Source organism: Haemorhous mexicanus, chromosome 3 (genome assembly GCF_027477595.1).
Source record: "Haemorhous mexicanus isolate bHaeMex1 chromosome 3, bHaeMex1.pri, whole genome shotgun sequence".
NCBI classification, from domain to species: Eukaryota; Metazoa; Chordata; class Aves; order Passeriformes; family Fringillidae; genus Haemorhous; species Haemorhous mexicanus.
In genome coordinates, this window is record NC_082343.1 from 27212261 (window position 1) to 27235990 (window position 23730).

At 38.1% G+C, this 23730-nt stretch overlaps 1 protein-coding gene across 4 annotated transcripts in view; it reads left to right on the forward strand.

Moving 5' to 3' along the window:
- The window catches only part of PPM1B (protein phosphatase, Mg2+/Mn2+ dependent 1B), a 60874-nt gene that overhangs the window by 6106 nt on the left and 31038 nt on the right, over nt 1-23730 (forward strand). For all 4 annotated transcript variants that reach the window (XM_059841178.1, XM_059841180.1, XM_059841181.1 and 1 more), the window contains exon 2: nt 18828-18972. The gene's annotated coding sequence lies outside the window, so the exon portion shown is untranslated. The remainder of the gene's footprint in view (nt 1-18827; nt 18973-23730) is intronic.

Sequence of the window (23730 nt, forward strand, 5' to 3'; positions counted from 1 at the left end):
TGACGTAGATCAGTCTTGGAGATGTTCAAATCATTTGTTCAGAAACTTATATGAGATGTGAACTAAAATACAGGAAATGGGTGACAGATTTGCTTCAAAAGTGTGCTCCTAATTCAAACCGACATGTCAGTACAGCTGTGCCCACTAGAAAGCACGTTAGAGCACTCAGAGGGTGCTGAGCTATGCAGGGGGAGTGGGTTCTACTCTCTGCTGCTTCCTAAGTGTTGCCAGGCCTGCAGAAATTGTCCTGCTGCTCTCTAAGGATTGCTTGTTTATTGTGACTGGTAACTAAATATCTATTCCCAAATTATTGTCCCTAATTTTAAAATTTTGTGTGAAAAAGACTGGTGTTAAAACTACAACAAATTCTGGAGAGTAGTTGTTTAATGGTTTTACTTCATTTAATCAAGAATGAAACTGTCTGTGTGAGCAGCAAGTTATGAAGCCTGACTTCCTGTGGCTTTGTGTCTTGTGGCTGGGTGTAGGGTACTGTGAGTTCTGTAAGTGTTCTCGTTTGCTTGGGGCACATTTGTTTGTCCTGTATGGGATGATGGTTTTGGTTACACAGCTGAGCTTCTGCTGCACTGTCCTCAAGGGGCACTAGTTTGGATGTCTCTCCTTGATGTGACTGTTTATTTCCACAAGACTCACAGGACCTGATTATTTGTGAAATATTTACCCTTGTGTAAACTTTTGAGTTGTGTTTCAATGAAACTGTGGGGACACAGACAACACACACTGTAGCTGGGCTTGCTGGGGTTTTACTTTATTTTCCACTAATGTTATGTGTGTGGTTGGTTGTATTTTTTTTTTTATTTTTAATAATTACCACTGTTTGAAGCTTCTTTGGAAAGAGTTAAAAGTACATTCCCCTCAACATTTTGGGGAACATATCTAGAAGTAAGAAATTGTGTTCTTCATGGCAGCTTCTTAAGGGCTGCTGAAAATCTTTTCTTCATGAGTTAGATAAAATTCTTCAGAGTATTCAACATGCTTGTTAAACCACATCCAAATAAATATCAACAAGTGTAAAGTTGCCTTTGTATGTTGCAGCTGTATGTATGGTGCCACATACAATAGTTTTGGACCGTGATTCTAGGAGAGAAGTGAATGAGGGTTTTCACATTGCATAAGTCTCTGGAGTACAGCTAGACTGGATTTAGACAGTGGTGGATTAGCAGTTGGAGGGGGCAGGGACTGGTGTTTGTGATTGCCCTTGTGACCTTGAAAAACTGCTGAAACTGTCATGTGCTTTGAAACTTTTCAGATGAGAAGTACTGTACTGAAACATGTGGTACTGCGGGCTGTTTTGAGAGTTCTGTCTTAGTGTATAAAGCTGAAGAAATTGTTCCTTTTCCTTCTGTTGAAGTGGGTCTATACTCAAATCACTGTCTTTAGAGAGCTGTAAAGGTATGAAAGGTGAATGTAGCAAGGATATTACTCAGGGTTTTTTCTGTGTCCTTTCTTCTCCTGCTCTCTTTACCTAGTATAGTAGTAAAATATGTCTGTACTACTTGTTCTGGTTCCCAGCAGGAAGATCTTATCCTGGTCAAAAGGTACTCTGCATACCAGCTTGTGCATAAGACCTCTCTTCAGATATGGTACTAGTTGCAGGCACTGGTTTCTCCTGTCTGACATGAAACTTGGTTCTCTTGAACATTTGATAAAAATTGCTCATAGCTGGCTTTTTAAAAGGGTTGGGGGGTTTTTTTGAGTGTTCGTGTTCAAAGGAAACATGAAGTTCTTTTTTTATTTCAGCTGTTGTAGAACTTGAATTCAGACCTAGCAGAGGTAGTCCATTGACTCCCCCAGCTAGTGTTCAGTCCCTCATCTTGCAAAGTAAAGCAGCTCCATCTAGCTCAAGAGAGCCCCAGTGCACAGTACAGGCTGTTGAGGCTCACAAATGCCTCACTTTGGGTGTTGTCAGTAAGAGCTGGAGTGACGCCTCTAAGGAGGTTATTAACAATGTCTAATTACAGGTGGGATTTACGCTCCATGAGTGTTATTCAGTAATTGTGGGACTACTGCCTATCCGTGTATCAAATGGACTCCTCAGATGGGATGTTTATCCATTTGCTGGCTTGTCGTGTTTTCTGGGCCTTTTTCACTTTTCCAGGAGACATATTACAGCAAGAGCTTTTTGTTTCACTTTTGCTTTTCTCTGAGATAATGTCTTTCCTGCTCTTTTCTTTGCTGATTGCTTACACTGATGGATGAACTTATTGGACTCAGCCGAAGTCTAGGTTGTGTCTGATTATGTTACTTGGAGGAGTAGTTATCTAAACAAGTAGAAGGTTGTGCACAAGACTACAAATAATAGATGTTTTATACATAAACAAGGTGAAAACAATGTTGTGAAAACAATAGCTAGAGCTGGGAGGAAGAGGAGAGTGTGAAACCTGTTCTGTAAATCCTCCGTAAGTGCACTGCAATTCAAACTGCTGTTCAAAAGATAACCTCCAGTTCATAAACATTCAGTCATTTTAAAAAATGCATTAATAATAGGAGTTGTTTGCTTTGTGTGAGGTTTTCCAACCAGCCTTCTTTTAGATTCTGTGCATTTCTTGCAGTGTGAAGAAACTGGAAGCAGTTCAGTGTGTCTCTCTCTTACAAGCAATTTGTGTGATCAGGGAAAAGACAAACATACCACTTTTGTGGATGATTACATTGGAAAGAGATGTTTCACAGTGTTTGTTAGAGTCAAATAACTGCTAGAGTCAAATAGTCTCCTCTGCAGTCAGGCCTTAAGAGGTCAACTGTTTTTCCATAAGTGGTAGAAGTGATAGTTTAGCATTTTCCTGTTTTAAAATTGAAAAATTAATTAGGCTTGTGATGTGGAAGGAAAAGATAGATAGGACTCTGCTGTAGTGTCGACAGTGTTTCATATCCTGCTTTTATATCATAGTAAACAATAAACTTATTTTGCTGTTGTTTGGCCTTTGGTTTGTCTTATGCTGAACCATGTCTGCACTATTATGTCTTCTTACAGTATTTGAATGTGAAAATAATGGAGGCTAAGAGTTGAAGATCGATAACTAGTTTGTAACATTAACTCAAATTGGATGACATCTCAATTTCTTAACTAGAGCATACCAAACACAAGGATTTCTAGGCCAGAGACGTTCTCTAAAATATTTAATGAACTCAAGTAGTTGCAGCTGTTGTTAAACAAAACAGCTTATTTTGTGATTTTGTCTACTGTTACAGTGTTATTTTAATTTAAAGAAAAAAGGGAATGCTGTCAACTTAGCATATCTGACTTATGGAGGGAAGGGGATAAGGTTACAAACAGTTGAAACAGTTTCTCATGATTTTTAAGGTGAAGTGAAACATGAAGTGCTGTCCTTCTGGAGTCAGAGGGGAAGAAATAGAATTCCAGTATAGTTCAGGATTCTTGAAATTAGCTTATGTGCTGCTGTTGCCAATGGCAGAAAACAGAATTTAACATGGTTAGAAAAATGTCACTATGGAAGGTACTCTGCAATTGTACTTTATTAATTCATCCTTGGAGAAAACAATTCCTTGAAAAATACCATTTATTCACAGATGTATTTAACAACCACACTATTTTCAGTCTGAAGTTTTCTTAATTTCTGCATATGTAGAGAGGAAATGTAGGGCTCAGTTACTGCTGTAATTCATCTTTTTTCGCTGTTCTGTTTTGTTCAGGTTTATAGCAAATTCAGATGTGTTTTGTATAAAAAAGAACTTGGGGTAGTAATGTCATTAACTGAAGTAACTAATTTTTTGGAAAGGTGTCTTAAGGTTTGTTAACACTTGAAGCGTGATTGTGTTGTCAAGTTTGACAAAGAACAGGAAGCTAATGTGGAAAACTTGTTAGTTGTCCTATTGTCCCTTCTTCCAAAGGTCTTGTTTATTTGCTTATGGAAGCACTGATTAAAACAAGCTCTTGCATACAGACCACATGTGACAGCTTAGATCGGTCATGAGTTTTCAGATTTGTGCTTAAAGCCTTTTCCAAAAGTCAAGTAATGGTCCTAGAACACTGTATTGGAAACTCCATCATTCCTTTTCTTTCTATTTAATTTGTTTTTAGTAGTTGGCATCTTAAGCTACTATTAGTACAATAAGTGGTGAACCAGGTCTACCTGAGTTCAGCCTTTCTTCTGCACAGTTCATTTGTTCAAGTTGTTTTTTTTCCAGTCAGTGTTTATCCTCTCCTTTCCCTGAGTTGAAGACTGATGCTGTTACTGCAAGGGAGAAACTGAAGTAAGTGAGGAGAAGAAATGAAAAGTAGTGTTCTTAGTATGGAAGAAAACTGCAGTGCTTTCTGAAGAACTTATTGCATAAATTCACTGATACCTTCAGCTAATCCAGAGAATACTTGAGTAGGCAGAACACAATTCATCGAGGACTATTCCTTCTTGCTCTCATCATGGGGATCTGTTTTTTGTTCATTTGTCTGTATCTCATTTTAAAGATTTTTATCAGCACATACACTGCACTGCCTTTTATTACCAAGTTCTGCTGCCTGCCACTACCTCTGCTTGCCTTTCAGCGGTATCCTGACTCTTTTTGATACTGGCATGAGTGAAACCCAACGAGTAAAAATTCACCACTGGCATTGTTGGGTGAGATGGGGATTTGCTATTAGTCTTCTTTCTCTGATCTTATTTTTGTTTGTGTTTGGTTTCTTTGGGCTCATTTTCTTCTGTTGAATCCACTCTTGAGAAGGACTGGGTGTAATGAGAGAAGATTTAGTCTCTAGTGCTTTTTCCTGAACTGTGCAAGTTACTTGGTTTATTGGCTCTGAGTTATTGGAAAACTTAGTGCTTGAGGGATTTAAGGTGTCATGGAATTGGTAGACTTGTGTCACTGTTGCTGAAGAAGCAAAAATTCTTTTAAGGTCTTTGGATGACTGAGAAGATGTATTTTGAACTGCTTTGTTCAGAGAAGGAAAGTGGGAGTGAGCTGATATGACCCCAGATTAATTTTTACATTAAGAGGGGAAAAAAGCAATAAAGTTTATTATGTCCAAAAGCTAGTGTCTTCAAAATTCTATAGACAGGAGAGTTCTTGTAGCTAGCATGTAATTCAGTTGAAGCTTAGCTTCTTCTGTGTTGGTGTCTAGTTGTTAAATTTTATGTTACCTTGGTGAGAGTGCTGGGCACTAGATGCATCAACTTCTTTGTCAGCCAGGCACTGCTGTTACATTTTTGTAGCTGTTTAAAAACAATGGGTATAGCACCTTCTTGGAAGCTGAGTCACTTACTGTACATAATGTAGCTTTGGTTTTGTCTCCCAATATGGGAAGTTTGTACCCTCTACCCAAACAGATTTTTGCTGCATGCTGCCCAGTTCGTGAGTATCTGGTATTCTTCTTTTTAAAGGTGAAAGGTCCTTAGAACAGTTTGGTTTTTTCACCACTTTTCAGTGTTTATACAGTACAGAAAAGAGTTTTTGCTAGGTCTTTGCACACACTCAGGCACTTGCTTCTGGAACCGACTCATAATCCTGACTTTCATTAAGGAAGAAGTTCTTGTATAGTTACCTAAGTATGTTAGTGCAGTTTTCTGCTTCTGACCATGTGCAGGATCCTCTTCCTTCTCATGTTGATACTTGGCTGTGTCTCATCTCGGGGTAAGAGTTGGGTAGCGTGCGTGTGTTGGGTACATATTGCTGAGATGAATTTTTTTCTAGTTTATCTTCTTGAATGAGCTTGTTGCATGAGGATGTGAGAGCAACTGCTGGTGCTAAAGCTGGGTTTGAAACTACCCATGACAGGAGGTGGGCTTACAGCAGTTACCAGTTCAGCATAGCCTCACTTACTGCAAGACTCCATGCTGAAGTGTTTCAAATGAGGTTCTTGTGTTACGAACACTGGTTCTTGACACTGGTGGTTTTGATGCCTGATGACCTATCTTGTGAATGGAAGTTCTGTATTGGAATGTTACTGCTGATGAAGACCATAGAGAAGTCACCGTGACAGTGTTAGCAGTGTCACCAGTTGTGTTGCAGTCCTAAAGAAAAAGAGCATGGAATTAAATGTTGACATTAAAGCATCTATTATAACTAAATTAAAAAGTTCCATCCCCTCTTTTGGATTTTCCCCAAATGCATAGCCTGCAACAGATGTTTATATGACTCCCTTCATAGTAGTCATTCCAGTTTAATTAAATACCAGCACTTGCTGACAAGAATATCTGTAGGTACATGAGAAAGCAGCAGAAACCAAAACTTTGCATAGCAAAGGTCATGGTAAGGAGTTTGTCAGAAAGTTTCTGAGCAAGTCAAGCTGTTTTTCTGTGCTTTTTGTCACATCTGCAGATTTCCTTAGGGGTAGGAGGACTGCCTCAGCTCATCCACTGTGGTGTTTGTCATCACTTAATGTGTGGTTAGAGTATCTTACCCACTGCCTGTTTCAAGCCTAGGTTTTGATGAACTGCAGAGGGACTGAACTATTTTGGGTGAAACATGAGTAATGTCATCACTAGTAAAGAATAGAGTTTGCAGTTGTTTGTCAGGCACTGACTGATTCTGTGTCCAGGAGTTTGTGTATTCGTTCTGTTTTGGAGGTCTCTTGCAATAAGGTTGGGAAGAAGTTCAAGCTGTCTGAAAAGATGGAAGCAATCTGAATTCTAGAAATTCTTTACAATGTTCATAATGAAACATGTTTGAATTTTCTTGGTCATTTGCTGTTCTCTTCCACTTCTTTCTCTTCTCATTCTCAGCCATCTGTTTCTATAATAAACTTTACATACTGTTACAAGGACCAAGTTTTCCCTTTTATAACCTCTGCTGTTTACTGTCTTGCAGCCAGACACCTTGAAAACTAGCCAGAAACTGAATTGTTTGATGTCTGTGTTTCATGTGTTGAGACCTGGGTTGGGGTTTCTTTGGGTGTTTTTTTTGGTTTTTTTTTTTTTTTTTTTTTTTTTTTTTAGTGCACAGAGTTCTTGTATCTAGGCTTTGGAACATTTGAATTCTGCAAATTGTTGAAGCATAGAGATGGTTCCTGTTCACTGTTTCAGGCATCCTTGCTATGTTATATAATAAAGAAAGCTTTCCATTTCGCTTAATAAAAATGTTAAATACTGCTTTATTTGGATAGCACGATCAATAAGTAATTTATATAAGTATGTAGAAAAACATTTTTGAAAAAGGTGACTCTTTTCAGTCTGCTTGATTTTACCAGGGTCAAGCTTGACCCCTGACTGACTTGACTGACCTGACTGCCTTCTGTTATATTAACAGGTCTTCAGCTGAGGATAGAACTTTAGAGATTTATTTTTTTTTACCGTAGCAAGATGTTTTGGTGTCACTCAGCATACTCCTATTTACAGTCCCAATGGGAGGATGACTAGACAAATGAAAACTGGTTGAGGAGTAATTGTAAATGGTGGCTAGTCAATGATTCATGCTCTTTCTGAACAGCAGTTTCAAGTAGAGCTCCTCAAGGGTCTACTGGCTAAAATAAAATAGTTTAAACATAATCACTCTTGTTGACTGTTTTTGGTATTAAGCAGTAGTTAATTAAAATCTGCCTATTGAGTGGCCTTGGAATAAGCAAGGTATGTTCACTGAATAAACATTTAATCTAAGAAAGGAAAAACACTCTTTTTTAGTGCTAAAAATGAAGGTTTAGAACATTATAGTTATCAATATGTCTTGTCTCTCATTTGCCTTTGGTATCGAGATATTGAGCCTTGAGGTAAAACAAAGCGATTTGTAGAGCATTTGAAGTTACTGGGAAGGGAGGGGTAAGCAGGATGCTGGGTAGTGAAAATAAATCTCAGCTTTTCTGAGACTGCTTTCTTTTCACAAGCCTGGATAAAGAGGGAAGTGAGCTGTCATCTTAGACGCTAGATGTAGACATCTCCAGAACAGGCAATGCTTGAGGCAGATTCTTTCTGCAGAAACAGTATTCTGGTCTGTGAAGGTGTGGTGGGTTTGGGGGAAATGCAACTTTGTTTCTTGTAACCAAGACCGCTCAGGTGCGTTTCTGCTTGTGTTTTTAAAGAAATCTGTAGTGGCCAGTAACAGACTTCTTTGTCATGGTTTCTCTACTTTAAGATTAGTCAGAATCTCAGCTTTTAGTATTTCTTTTCCTTTGCATCCAGGATGTGGATGTATGACTGTGAACAATTGCATTGGTATGCCAGACTTCTCCCTTCTCTCCGCACTGAAACGTGCGTACACACACATGATTGTATGCAGCTTCTCCTGTCATAGGGTTTACATATTCCTGGCTTGGAAATGGATTGGCTTACATGACATCTGTAAAGGTGGTACATAATGAAAGTGGTAGTTTTTTGGGAAGTAATGGCCATCAAATGGTTGGTATCTTAGATCACTTCATACGTTCATCTTTAACAAGTAAAAAGCAGTCACTTGGTGTTTGACAGTATTACCATGGATGAGTAGGAACTTCTTGTCTAGCTTGGCCTCTTCCAGTGGTTCACAGAGTTTATTAGTTTCAGTTTAGCTGTTACAGCTGTTATTAAGTGTTTGAGTTAGAGATTTTATTGAATATTGTGGTGAACTAGGTAAGAAGTTGGTAAATTCTTCCATCTTACTACTTTCAGACTCACAGACTCTTTTGCTTTATTCACCCCAATATATGAGGAAGGGTCTCTAAAGTGAATCTTAATCAGAAAGACAAAGATCTGGAAGAAGTTTTATTTTTGTGCTGCGTTGAAGGTAAGACTTTGAAAATTGTCCATGATCAGATGACACAAAGCATGAATACTGAGGCTTGGCAAAATGGTACTGTTTCTTGGCTTGCATACTATACTATTCCTACTTCTGCATATTTCTGTTGAAATGCACTAATGATCAGAGGTATATAAGCTGGCTCTCTGTGTTCCTTAACTAAAATAGTTTAGTTGCTACTTGTAGCATTAGCAAGTTTATTGCACCTCTGTCTTCTGAGCAGTATAGGTGTAGCTAATTATCAAACTGATAGACTTAAGTTGCATGATATGGAATGTTGTACTAAATTGGTAGTGTCTTAGTAACTCTTTTGTTTACTTTGTAGTCCTGTGCTGAGCTTATTGTTGTAATTATTTGTGAATGCAGAGTGAACACGCTTTTGAGTAATATTTCAGTCGCTTTCAAAATATCAGGAAATAGGGCATGTTTGCTGCATTTTGGTGGAAATGGCAGATGCATTTCTTTTAGTAAAGCCATAGCTTTGAGCGCCTGCACCGTTGTCACCTTTCTGCCAGTTAGAGCACAATCAAGTAGTAGGAGCCATTAGCACTGTTGAGCAGTGATGCCATTGCTTTCAGCTTACATGCATGGTTTAACAAAATGTTAGTAATGTTTGTTGTTTCATTCCCACACCACTCCCAGGGAAAAGTGGAGTATATATATAAACATTTATATATATATATGGGGCTGTGAAGCTGATTAGAGGGCTGGAGCACCTGTCCTGTATGGAAAAGCTGATAGAGTTGAGGTTGTTCAGGCTGAGAAAGAGAAGGTTCTGTTGAGACCTTAGAGCAACCTTCCAGTACCTACAGGGTGCCTACAACAAAACTGGAGTGGGACTTCTGACAAGGGTGTTCTTTAATGGGACAAGGGGTAATGGCTTTAAACTGCAGGAGGGTAGGTTTAGATTGAATATTAGGAAGAAATTCTTACTGTGGGGATAGTGAGGCACTGGAATCAGTTGCCCAGAGAAATTGTCCATGTCCTGTCCCTTGCAGTGTCCAAGGCCAGGCTGGATGGAGCTTTGAGCAACCTGGTCCAGTAAGAGGTGTCCCTGCTTGTGGCAGGTGGGTTGGAACATGGTTTTCTTTAATGTCATTTTCAGCCCAAACCACTCTTTGAAGATTTGAGAAGCACATAGCTATTGCTTTACAGAGCAGATATTTGCATAGAAGAGAGAATACAAGGCCATGGTCTCAAGTCATAGAAGTGATGTTGGAGGCACTGAGAAGGATGTGGGAGATGTTTTGGGGACTAATGGGTAAGTAGCACTTTATATAGGCAGCTGGCTGCCTAATGCCAGCTCTTCAGTTTCAGAGGCGTGGAAACCTACTGAAATTGGCACTTGTTGTGCTGCGTTCAGCATCTGTTTGAAAGCTCAGATCAGCAGTCTTCTATTCACATACCTATTTCTGATTTTTTTGTGGCTGGGGGTCTGCTTTTTATGTAGTAGGTTTTACTGAATTATTTGTGTAATCCCCAAGCTAATTGTCTGCTTTTCTTTTAAACTGCTAAATTCATCTGATTCTTTCAGTTGTCATTCTGCAAATGCCAGAATATTTAAGAGTATTCCTTTGTGTGCCATGATTATTTTATGGATTCCTAGTTTGATCCAGATAGTTTGTTATTAGTATAGAATACATGCAGGTTACGCTTTATGGTACTAAAGTGGTAAGGCTGATATGTGAGCTTTGGAATATAGAAATAATTTTAAAATATCTTGGCAAGTTGTCATATAAATGGGATGCCAGAATATGTCATTTGCCCCCTTGCTACAATTAATGTGTATTTTTAAGCGTGTCTTTGTGCTAAGATGTTTCCATCACTATTCAGTCCAGCAAGGGCATATCTTGCAGCCAGCAGTGCATAGGAGCAGTAGTAACCTTTGGTGGAGCTGGAGATGGTGTCTTAATCTGTGTTATCCAAATTTACCTGCAGCTGATGTCTGAAATGATGAGTAGCATAAAGTCAATGTTGAATTATTAACATGCTAACTTTCCTGGAATAATTTGGCTGTCCTGTCAGTCATTATGGCACTGACTGCCTGGCCTGCCCTTAAGCACCTTCTCTAATAATTGATTTCTTGAAAATTGACATGATCTGCTTATATGTTAGTTTTAACATTCTTACTGACAGAATTCCCTTTGAATTTTTGCAGTATTGTGATACTGGTACAGTGAAAAAATTAAAACAGTTTTTACTCAGTAGAGATATCTTAAACTTCAGCATTGAAATATATATTGCAAATTGAGAACTTAAACTATTGATTAAAAGTGAGTCTAAGTGATTTATTGTGGAATTGAAGTTGCAGAATGAGTTGGACATACCAACTTTGAGCTTTTATGCTTACAAGTTGCCGAGTGGCTGCTTCTTGCCAAGTAGTCTTGTGTAGATGACAAGTGAAACAGTTCAGATAGCCCCAATGCAGACACCTGAAAAAGATTCCATGTGTCCAGGCAACGATATTGGAGCCTGCTGAAAAAAGAGGTAATGGAAGTTTGCTTCACTCTACACTTCCTAGAGATAGCAATTCTTTTAACTAGACTTCTTCTTAAAAAGTTTCTCTAGCCTGATGGAGAGCATCCTGTAAAAGGAGAGTAGTGTGTTTTCTGAAATAGTCTAGACAAGTCATCTGTGTTCTGAAACATGACTTTCCATACCATAATATGGATTGAATATCATTTGACTGCAGGTATATTGATTCTGTTACAGTATGGGAGTACATAATTATATATTGTGTAGGATCAGCTGCTTCTCTTCCACGTTGGTTATAACTGCCTTAAAAATGCTTTGAGATATGCCTTATCTGAAATGAATCAAATCAGGCTGATTTAGGAAGGTGATAAATCTCTGTTAGCAATAAGGAAATGACTTTCTAAACAAATGGACCCTCTTAAAAATTTTAATAGCCTTTACATTTCTACCTGCTGATTGTGTTAATAGTAATACAGTGTTGTTACTGAAGTAACTTTGCTAGTAATTAGGAGAAGCATCTTAATCTGGAAGAGACAAAAGGAAAGAATGTCTAAAACTGTAATTGAGATATAATAATAACTGTGTGTTTTAACAATTCCTATTTGGAGCCTTCAGTTCCTGTATTACTTAAATTACTTCTTTTGAAAGACTGTGTGTGTAGGCTGTGAGTTGACATAACAGATGCCTGAATTCTCTCTTTCCAAGCTGCATGCTTTGCAGTAAACATTAAGCTGCCTATAGCATCGTAACTCTTAATATTTGGCAGCTCATACTACTGGTTTTCTTATGCTACCAATTTAAACTTGCTGGTGATTTTATTGTGGTGTTGAATGACCTTTTTTGCATTTAATTTAACTCCTGATGTATATAAATTTAGCAAGTGATAACATGGCTAAAAAAAGCTACAAATAGATCCAAGTGTCTAAGTAGTGTGGCAGAGAATTTATGCCTTCTGTAACTGTCTGCACATCAGTAGTGGCCAAGTTGGTTTTTTTTTTTTAATCTGCTGTGATGGCTCAGTTTTACTGCATTTATATCTGAAGACTTACATTAGAAATTGGAGAGGAGCCTTATTCAAAAGAGGGGAAGTCCTTCCTCTGGTCATTGGTTTCATATATAAAGCAATAAAACCCCATTCTTACTTTGACTTTTAAATTTGATACGTCTTGATTTCTGTCCTTGTCAAACATACCAGCATTAGTGAATTCTTGCTGTATTTTTTGTAACTGGTCCTAACTGAAGTACTGTTATTTTGATACTTTTTGTTTTTCACCCCACTTTGTGGAGTTTAAGTTCCTTCTAAGTTTTGGATATACTCGTGGTCACGCTTAGGATTGTGTTGTACTTGTAGGGAAAAACGTGATTAGTTGGCATGCGTGTATTGCAATGGCTTCATTCCCCTAATAGACAAAATGTGATGCTGTTGTGCCTTTGAGAATCCTTCGTGGGATATTAGTCCTAAATATAGGATCTGTGCAGAAATACATGTGTAAACTAGGTTTAAGGTTTTTTTCTGGGTTTTTTTTGGTTTTTCTTTTTGGTTTTTTTCTTTTTAGTGTCAGAAACAGCAGAAATTTAAGATACAGTATTGAGGATAAAAAATTCCTAATTGGCTTCAGTGATAGTAGCAAGACTTGATTCAAAAGCTGACCTGTTCTAAATGCTTTGATAGCCAGTAGGAGCTAGGGTAAAGTTACCCTAAAGCTACCCAGATAAATATTAATTTTTGAGGACTCTGGCTTAAAAATCACTGAATACGGTCACAGAGGAATTTGTCAAGGTAGCCATCTATAAATAATCTGTTCTTTCTTCTGAACATTTTATATGAGACACTCAGAAGAATATTAATCTTTTGAAAAGTATCAGACTTGGACTGTAACCTACAGCTAAAGCATCTTAAAATTTTGTAGCTCAGTCACCTTTTCTTAGTAATGAAATTATACAATTCTGTCCATTTTCTTAACTCTGTATCCTGCAGTGCAGTGAAGATTATAACAATGGACTTTATTATTCAAAAGCATGTACTTGTTACTGAATTAACTGATCTGAACTGTGTTGCTTTCTCTGATTTTGCTGACAGTATTGCTGCAGGAGTTTTTTATGGTTTTATGCTTAAGATGCTTTCTTTGAACGGCTTAACTAGAAAGGGCTAAGCTTTTTGTATTGCATAATCAACAGAGGGTTTTTATTTTCAAGATTTCTTCTGAGCTTGAATAATATTATAGTTTACTAATACTTTTTCTAGGCCAAGGAGTGACAGACTCTGGATGCTCATTAATAGTGCTGTGGTAGATAGAATGGATGAGGCTGTCAAGTGATGTGTGGTTGAGGGACATGCTGTTTTCTCCCAGAGAACTTAAGAAAAATTAGTATTAATTATAATATTATTAGGTGACAGGTGTGGTGGATGCTTTCTCAGAACATCTGACCAGTACTCAGGCTGGTTTTGTGGACATTTACAAAATCTAAGTAATCTACCAGCAGTCTTTCAAACATCACTTTGAAGGCCAGATGTTAACAAAGACAACAAAGGACAGATACTTTCAAACTGACACATTTGGTACTGCTGCCCAGGTACACCAGCTAGTTATGTGATATTAAATTTGCCTAATGGAGAAGCAGTGTGAGAACGTGCTCAGATGATAGGCACTGCAGTAATAGTAAATATGATCTTAGGTTGCCCATGGATATCACTTCTGTGTGTCTGAGCTGGAATTTTGAGTTTCCATCAGGGAGATGAATGACTGTAGACTCTGCCCTTTGCATCAAGGAAAACCACAAACCCACACAGAATACAAACACACCTTTCTCAATTTGTGACTCCTGGATTCCTGTGGAAGGTGTAACTTCCACTACAGCTGTTGTCTAAAAGCTAGTTAGAAACTTTTGCAAGCTTTTCTCTAGAAAGTCCTAGCAGCCCCAATAAACGTGTTTGTTCAGAGTAAAAGTTTTGTTTTCAATGCTTTGTTGTATCAGTTGAGGTTTTTTTTTTTAAAGAAAATTAACATATACGTGGAATATATTTTAACTGATGAAGGTACTTCCTTTTCCTTAGTTCAGCTAAAGATCAAATAACTGAAAAGAGTTTTGTACTTAGGTGTTTTTATTAAATCATGTTAGATGGCTGTGCTCTTCAGTCTCCTCTCTTCCTAAAGCTGGCTGTTTGCAAAGCTGCCCAGCATAACTGATGGAGAGATGATTCCACATTTCTCTGCTTGACTTGTGCTGAGCATAACTCTGATCTGTTAAGGAAGAATAGAGAAGTAAGTGCTTGCCAGGGATCTCCCAGTAGGCAAATGCAGATTGCATACGCACATTCTGAATTCCAGTAAGGCTGGCTTTTGGTCTTCCTTCATCTTCTGCTTGTATAATTCAACAAAGTTTGATTTCCTCATCAGCCAGATGAGCAGTCTCTGCTTCAGGCATTTGCTTGTACCAGTGTAGCTGTCTGTATGTCTGCTCAGCCACAGAGCATGAAACAGGAGCAGGCTGCTGAGAGCAAATAGCACTTAGGCTACCATTGCTGCCAAGATACCCACACAGCCATAATGTGAATTTACTGATCTAAAGCTTACCTGAAGGTGAGTCACAGAGAATTTAGGAATTACAAAAGTGCAAATATGTATTAAAGACAGGTCTACAGGATGAAGGTTTAGAATATCTTTTGTAAGATGTATCAAAAAGCAGCTTTCTGATGCTGTAACTTATTTCCATCATTTGTGAGGTGATTTTTAAAAGTATGGACCTAATTAGAATGCTAAACCCATGGTATTTTCAAGCCTTTAGGTGAGAGGGAAATACTGGTCTAATAGCATACTCCTGTTGGAAATTCATCATTTAATAGTTTAAATTTCTAATTGGCTATAGAGCTTTTAGCTGCAAACTTCAGCTTGCTTAACTCAACTTCGACTGGAACCCCAAGCAAATTTATTTCAAGGCATTTAGCTTGTCAGGGAGTTCTGGGTTTTACTTCTAAAACACAGTGGAAGGATACTTTCGCAGATTTTTCAAAACCATCATATAATATTAAGTGCTTCAAAAAGGACAAGGCGCTATATTGCTTCATAGAGTTCTTAGTTTTGAACTTTAGTTAGTTCTCCTTACTTTCACTGATTAATGTAAATGTGTTAGTGCAACTTCTATGTTTGAAAAGGGGGAAGAAGAATTCACCAAAAACCCCCACACCTGCAAATCCACAAATCAAGACTTTGTTCAGTCTTGGTTGATTCACAATAGAATCACAAATCAAGACTTTGTTCAGTCTTGGTTCTGTATAGAATGAAGAGCCACTTAGCAAATGTAGAGAGAATCTTTTGTTACAATGAATGAACAGCTCTCTCTGTAGAATGGAAGTTGTGCATTGTATCAAGTAAGAAGCAGAAAATAACTCCTTGTTTAGTTTTGGCTTTGTCATATAGGTACAATAAGAAGGAGCTACTGCAGGAATTTGTAGCCCTAGTGCATTTCCCTGTGCTCTCAGTTTCCCCAAAAAGTCAAGTATCCCAGTGAATGCCTCTTTCAAGAAAGGGATGTTACCTTAGGTTTACTGTATGTTGGAAACCTGTCCTTGGTAGGTTGCAGTTTACTAGCTAACCTGTGGCATACACTGCTGCTCTTTTCTTTCCCCCTCCTGCTGTCTCTTACTTCTGCAAAATTTTCCTGTGTGTGGGACCCAGTTTACAGTCCTGGGGGACAATATTGGCAGTTGGTGGTATTGTGCTCTCATAGGGTGGACCAGGGCACATCAGATTATAGCTCTTTCTGTTGATGCTCAGTCAATGAGTTGATTTGTTTGTTTGCTTATTTTAAAGCAGCTATGATTTGATTATCAGTGAAAGGTCAGAGTCCAGGTCTAGCTGGTTGTGAGGCAGAATAAAGACCATTTTTTTCTGGTACTTCTCGGGCCAGAGTTTGGAAACTTGTAAAGGACTGGGTGTTGTAGTGGCTTTGTTTGTTTCAAACATTAGGATTCAGCTTGAGGAACATTAGCACTTTATGACCAGCATTATTAAGTATGTATTTAATCATCAGGAAAACCAGCATTTGGTCCCTTCACTCTGTAAAATAACATGATAGGGTGCTTCAAATTTCTCTGCACTGCATAATTTCTTTTTCTTAATGATCTTATTTTCAAGTAGTGAGTTTAGTTCTTTAGCAGTGAATTACTTAGGATGGCTTTGTTTGTTTGGTCTTACCCTCTGAAGAAAATCCTGTAAACATGGTCAAATTCAAATGCTTTATTAGCCCAGGAATATTTAAGTTTTTCTCAGTAAAAAACTATACTACTGTAGGGTGCAGGTGTCTTAGTAGCAAAAAGTTTACTGAATTAACTTAGTCCTACTAAAATATTACACATTTACATAGTACGAAGCATTAAGTAGCTCATATAAAATGTTTAATACATCTTGTAATTTTGTCAAGCCTTTAATAGGAAGGATTCAGCTTTATTCTTGTGGTGTAATTTATGATGAGCAATCTGGACAAGACATTTACATCTGTGTGTTGTGAGCATTTTTGGCATTCAAATTATTAGGAGCTGGATATAATGGTTTGTTATCCCCAAGCTGTATCATGAATCTAAATGTCTTCATACTGAGAGGAAACAACCCATGCAGCTTACTTGGAGAGACAAGAGTCACTACTGTGCAAATTAGGTAGTAGTGGTGTCCCTTCTTTGTTGTGCATTATTCAGTGGTGGAGGCTATATCTTAAGGTGCTTTTGTGTTTTGGGACACTGAATACTGTATTCCTCACTTCTGAGAAGTGAGATAGTGTACATAGAATTTGTGTAAATGCAGTCATACTCTGAGGTAAAATGCTCTTAGCCCAAAATACCTAGTTTGGAATCTGCTGGTATTGTAAGCAGCCTTCTGGCTTAAAGTGATCCTGGTCTAAGGAATGCTCTCACATCCTCTGTAGAGTTGAACCTGGGAGGGCTCAAGGCTCTTGTTTCTGAAAAGCAGAATGCTCATCTTCAAGGGCTGCTTTTGTGAGTTTGCCACTTTTAAAGGCCACTGGCCCCAGAAGCACTGAGGCTCCTGAGCACTTGGTGCAAGCACCTTATAATGCTCCTGGCTGGGGTGGTGTTCTGAAGGTGGGAGACAGTGCATGGAGGGAGCTGTGTCCTGGCCATCTGTTTTGTGTCTGTGCCCTAAAACCTTGTGTGTTGAAGAAGAGCTGTTTGACACAAATTTATGAATTTCCACCAGGTGTGTTTCATTTTACTTCCTGAAGTTCCTTGATGTGGAACCGACTTTTTTACTGAAGCTTTTTTACCTTCTTGGGAGGACTTTTGACTTGTAGTTCAATACAGTGATTTAGGATACTTTTTCAGAGTTCATTAATGATTTGGTGGATGCTGCTTAAGGTGTAGTTACGCAATACTTGGAACAAATATGAATTGGCAGCAGCTCCCAGTTCCGCATTTCTGTTGCTGGCACTTGTCTGATCTGGCATTTCCTAAGCTGGTTTGGAGACCTCAAGTGACAGGAAATAATTGACTTTTTCTGGATTAGTTTGGTTCCTTGAACATTCTATCCTACTGTGGTGCATAAGAAGAGAGAATTCTGGGGAAAACTCAGGGCTTGCAACTCAGGGCTTGTAGAGCTACGGGCATGGAACTTGCTGAACTTCGGCAATTCTTCAAAAGGTGGTAAAGTAGTCCTTTTGAGCAATTTTGTGCCTATGACACTTTTTAGTAGTTGAAAAGCACTGCTGAGTGTTTGGAAGAGGTGAGCCATAATGAAATGTTGTCGTAGCTCCATTCCTCCATCAGTGGGCTTAAAGTCAAGGTCAGCAGTAAGTCTCCGTTATCACTTAGCTCATCCAGAGTGCTGTTATCAGTTTAAAATCTTAACTGTCACAATACAACTTCTATTTCCCTCCTGTCCCAGAGAAAGCTGGCTGTTATCCAGAATTTTTTCCTGTGATAGTTCCTTCTACCAGTGTATTCTTAAAACAAGTTCTGTAAGATGCAGTGATTTATAAGATTAAACATGTAGTTCCTGATCCATGAAGGGTTTTGGGTGTTTGCATCCGTTCAAAATAATGGGTAGATGCTGTTGTTGATCCACATATCTGAATTGTTGGTTATTCACTAGTTTTACATTTTAAGGTGAATTTCTAGTTAATTTTATAGAAATTATTTTTAAAGAAATGTAATGATTCGTATTACAGAGGATCTGAAATACTTTTGCAGTTCAAGCTTATTGCTTTAAACTCTTGTGCATTTTTATATCTAAGGGAGCAGAATAAAGAGCTCATAAATTACACATGCTGCACATGGTGGGTTTAAGTCATGTCAAACATTCAAGGAGTATACTCTGTCTTCTGAGTAGGTGAATAAAATTAAGACAGCACAGTGATGCTAGCAGGCATGCAAAAGCTATCCCTTCTGTTACTCAATTTAGGGACTAGACTGGCAGGTAATAGGCTGATGACTTTTTAAGTGCTTGTCAGTGTTGGCAAGGGAAATAGAGAAAAATATTTATCTGATTCTTTGTTAGCATAAATCTTGAATATGGTGTTTAGAGAGTTTACTGAAAGGTCTTTGCACATTCAGGCACAGCATTAGTTGGAACACTTCTATTTAGGAAAAAGTTGTATTCATGAAAAAATTAATGTACAAATCTGTTGTACGCCATCTGGAGTAGCTAACTACTTCCTTTGTTTCTTTCTAGGAAATACCAAAATAAAGCAGATGTTGTGTCCTGTACTGTTATCTCAAGGTTTTGCAAGTCATTCTGTTATGTGCTTCTTGGCAGCAGGAATGTAAACTAATTCTTTCAGCACTGAACTAGAACCTTGACAAGGTTAAAATTACAGGTAAGAACAAATTCTGCCACTTGGAAATTTATGGGAATATGGTATTCCTTTGACTGTGTTTTTAATTTGCAATTTGTAATTGACCATGGATTCAATGGAAGTTTTCTGAGATTGGGTAAAATGATGTTTTTTCTTCTTTAAATGTATTTGAATTTTGCTTATTGTTATTTTTTAATAGGGAGGAAATATAATTTCAAGTACAGCTTCTTTCTGTTACAATGCATAGCACTGTTAATAATACAGGGAAATGTAATTTTTTACCACCTAAAATGTCTGCTGGCCAGATTTTGGAGAAATGATGCTCTCACACTGAAGACTGTACAGTGTCAGTAAAAGTCATGAAGTGTTTTGCCCACTATATGTTGAGATCAGTTTACTGTCTGCATGTGGCTTTTTTCCCTACAAGGTCTGTATTTCCTTAAATGCACTAACAGCAGCAGTGCTGCTACTTAAAATACCTGTTTTAATCAGTTACAGAAAATCTCTAAATTTCCCTTACAAGGTTCCCTGAAACTTCAGCTTTTGAACCACCTTTTCAAGGGTAAAGGTTGATGGCTTTTTCCAGGTCAATGAAAATGCTTTGGCTGCTGGTTTTCTGTCATTAACTTTATCTAACAATGACTGAGAACTCTTGTCACACTCTGTCACCTTCTTCTGAACTCATGTATAGGGAACTAAGAGTCAATGTTCTTTGAATCCTTTTGAAGAAGAGGAAAAATGCAATGCTGTAAGACCACTGTAATGGAAAAGAATCCCATATCACCACAAATACCTGTGATAGAGATTGTGTATTTTGGGTTGTATGTTTTTGAAAGGTTTAAACTGGGACTGTTTGTTTTGAAGACTGTCCTTGAAATGGGTTTATTGCATGCATCTGTCTTCAGAATTATGATCAAATGAAGGGTTTTGAGGTTCTTGATTAGACACTAAAATGTCTTTGACAGGAAGAGTTGCCTCTTTTCAGTAGTGGCAGGCAGGAGTCTGGTGTGTTGGTCTGAAGCAGTCCTGTCTGTCTTATTCTGAAGTTCAGTAATGGATAGATTGTAAATCAGCAACAGGTTTGTGCCAAGGAGGTGGTCTTGGTTTTTCTGCTGCTTAAATGAAAGAAGGGTTCCAATGTGGTTTGTTTTGAGGGTTTTTGTTAGTGTTGTGTTGACTGAATGTTTGTACTTATTTTGCAGTGATGCAACATGTTGAAAAAAGGCACAACCTTTTATACTGACTGTGCAGGTCACACTTTATTTGAATGGACCTTTAGCACTCACCCAGCCCAACCCTTGTGTCTGGCTTCGTCAGTTTTTTGTGTGAATTAAGAAAGCAGCCCTCAATTATGTAAATAAAGGTGTATTGCTTTACTGTGGTTTTGCAGACCTGCTGCAGAACACTTATTCTGGTGTTTCAGACCTGTTTAGGAATAATTCACAGATGATATGAATAAGTGATTCATTGCTCCCCTGTTCTCACAAAAGCGTATCTGAAACTTTTTGTAAACAGACTTTGCAAAAGGTAAGAAAAGTTGTCTTAAATGCCTAAATTTAGAGCAGAGGAGGGAGAACTCACTCTCAGTGACATAATGGGTCATGCTAATGATGCATTTACACATGTAAAATTCTTCAGTTTTAATACCAGTAGTGTAGTAGATAAATTTTGGGTTTTTTTTTTCAAAATCTGAGGTGCTGTTTCTGTAGTAAAAACCTGGCTGCTGTTTGTTAGATTGATGATTGATTGAAAAGAAGCAAACTAAATATAACTCAAAGTGCTTGGTTCTTTATTGAATTTAGAGAACCAAAACAGCAGTTCTGCATAGAAATAATTAAGAACTTTATTTGTGAAGGATCACTATTATGCTAATTTAATGCTTTGTAGTATCCAAGTGCCACCTGTGCATCTGTTTTGAACAGCCCAGTAAAGAAGTGAGAACCTGCTTATTGGCTACAGGAAATATGAGCAGATACGGACAAGGAATTTCACCAAATATCATAGGATATGAGTCTTGTCATAGTATGGTCAGTAGGGATGGGCAGCAGTACAGTGCACACTTCCGCGTGGTATAATAAAGGCACACTGAGTTGCAGGGGTTGAGTTAAGGACAAAATGTGATTTCAAGGAAAATAAACCTGCACAGGCAATGTTGGAATTAACCAGGTAGGCCTATTTCACTGCAGTGCCAGTGCACCAAATTTCTGTTCCAAGAAAATGGTACAAGAGCATGAGTGCTGACTTAGGCTGAGCTGTCTTTACTTCTAAAGACTTTAGCTTCCATTCTGTTCCTGGGCAGGTGCTGGCAGCAGTGTCTGCTTTGCACTGTCTGGGCCCAGCCTTGTTGTGTTTGCTGAACCAGCCTGGCTATTTGCCTATTGTTATGTATTACTTTTTGTGTAGTTACTCTGTACCTCAGATAAACCATTTGCAGGTAACAAACGGGATTGAATTTCCCAGTCTTTGTAGTGTTTGGAGGAAGTCTTGGTAAAGAAAAGCTGAATATGTAATCTGAAAACCTAAGATGAGTGACATTAAGACATTGACAAGAGTAGTCTCTTTCTTACTGAGAATGACACTGCATACTTCTTCAGTTAAGTCCCTAGCAGTGGTGCTAATCTGAGCTAAGGGCTGTTGATAATCAGAAGTCACACTGGCTAACATGGAATTCTGTGTAGCTAAGAAAAGCACTGCATGTTTTTTAAAGTTTTCATTTGGCCACAGAACTGCATGAAATTGACTTCTGCAACTTGAATAAAAAGGAAGCTGCAATATAAAGGTTCTGTGACTGAAAAATACAGCAACCTGGGCACTGATGACCTTGTACTAAGTGCAGTAATTAGAAAGCTAGATGCAGAGTCCAGTTTCAAGGTTTCTGTGAAGTTCATCTTGAATATCTGAGGTATGATCTCTAACTTTGTAGCTGTTGAGCTGCATTCCAGAGAAATAAGAAGCCTCAGCATACAGTATGCAATTTGCCCATGGGAGACAGATGGTTGCCACATAAGCTGAGCTGAAAAATCTGTAGTTAAGTAGCATCATCCATATTTTAGCAAAGTGCAAGAAAACAGACTATAAAACTAGTCTCTGAAAGGACCACAAGCATGTTTTTCTTGGGTTAACGTAGCCAGAAAGGTTATAGCCCTTAACCTAGCTCGTGGTGCTCCTTCCTATTTCTTTGTCTTTTCTGTTGAAGGTTACAGCCCCCTTGGATCTGCTGTCTAAGCTGCTGGCTTCCAAACCCACTGCAGTCAAAGTCGCAAAGTTTCAAAATACTAAAGCTAACTTTGCACTTCTTCAGTGAAATAGTTCAAAGAGTAAGGGCAAAAACATCTCAGCCAGCAGTTCTGAAAGAAAAGAAATTGCTGGCACAATGTAGTGATGAGTAGCTGAGGCAGAGCAGGAGCATTTGTGTTTTCAGGTACTGCTACCGACATTGAAAATAGGTGTGAATATAGAGCATTAAATTATGCCTGTGATTGTTTTGTGCCTCCAGACCAATTTGAAATAGCTGAAGTTCATTCTGAGATCTTCATCTCCTTTGTAACTTGCTGGTTTAAAAGTAGTGTGGTGGGGGAACCTTGTGTTTTGTTTATCTTTGTTATTTGTTCTTTTCCCTAACTGTTGTAACAATGTTGTGCTGAATTTAATTAAGAAATTACAGTTGTAGCTCCTAGGCCTGTATGCTACCTGGTAGTAGGGATGGCTTGCAAAATTTTTTTGAATTCCTGATTTAGAAGTCTCTGGCTTCTTTCTCAACATCCTGGCAGGAAAAGTTTTTGGTAGGAGGCTCTCTGTATTTGTATTTCGTGTTGATACTTATTTTCTTGTCAGTATCTTTGGTCAGCTGACATCCTTCCTAAAGCTAACACCCATGGCCACAGATCACTTAAAACCAAACCCAAATCCTCCAAATAAAACCCAGGAATGGTAGTAACTGTTCTTCTGTGTAGCTGATTTTTAAGTGAAAATAAAATATTCAGATCTTATTCTTGCAGTAATTTGCTTGGCAGTATTTGTGGCTACATGGTTAGAGTAGCTGTTACAGCCAGTCTCCAATAACTATTGGTCTAATGTAAATTCATGTAGTGCCAGTATTTTTAAGGTCAGTAAGTTAGAAGCAAGACCAAGTCTATATGTGCACATAACACATACTAGAGATAGACTGCAGGGTGGATACAGAGGAGCTTTCTACCAAGACTTAACTTTGATTTTTTAATTTATTTTTTTTTTTGCTTAAATCGGAGAAGTTATTTCCTGCACTTTGCATAAGTTTTGAAATTGTTTGTCATGGATACTTTGATTATTTGTTTGTCGGTTACATCTTTAATATCTAGTGCAGCATTTTTTCTTTTGAAATGTCATTCTTTTTTTATAGTGGAGCACATGTGCTTTGTAACAGGAAACTCTGGCACTGTTTCTTTTCCACAGCACTGACTTATTAGAAATGACTAGCCTGTTGAGTGAATCCTTCTGAGGAAGAGACACTTTACAGTACACTTTTATGACCTAAGCCCAAAAGATTTATGTTGGACCATTCTCATATTATGAAAAGATATAGTATTGCCTTTGGGACTGTTAGCCATCAAGGTGGTATTAGTTTAGTTCTGATGTTTTTTATGAAACTGACATGTGATGTGAAAATTATTTTATAGTATCTACAAAACCTTTGATTATGGCTTTTAGACCTTTGTAATCTAATTATGTGTTGGTTGCTGTCATGGTTTAACCCTAGCCAGCAACTAAGCACTGCACAGCTGCTTGTTCACTCCACCTCCT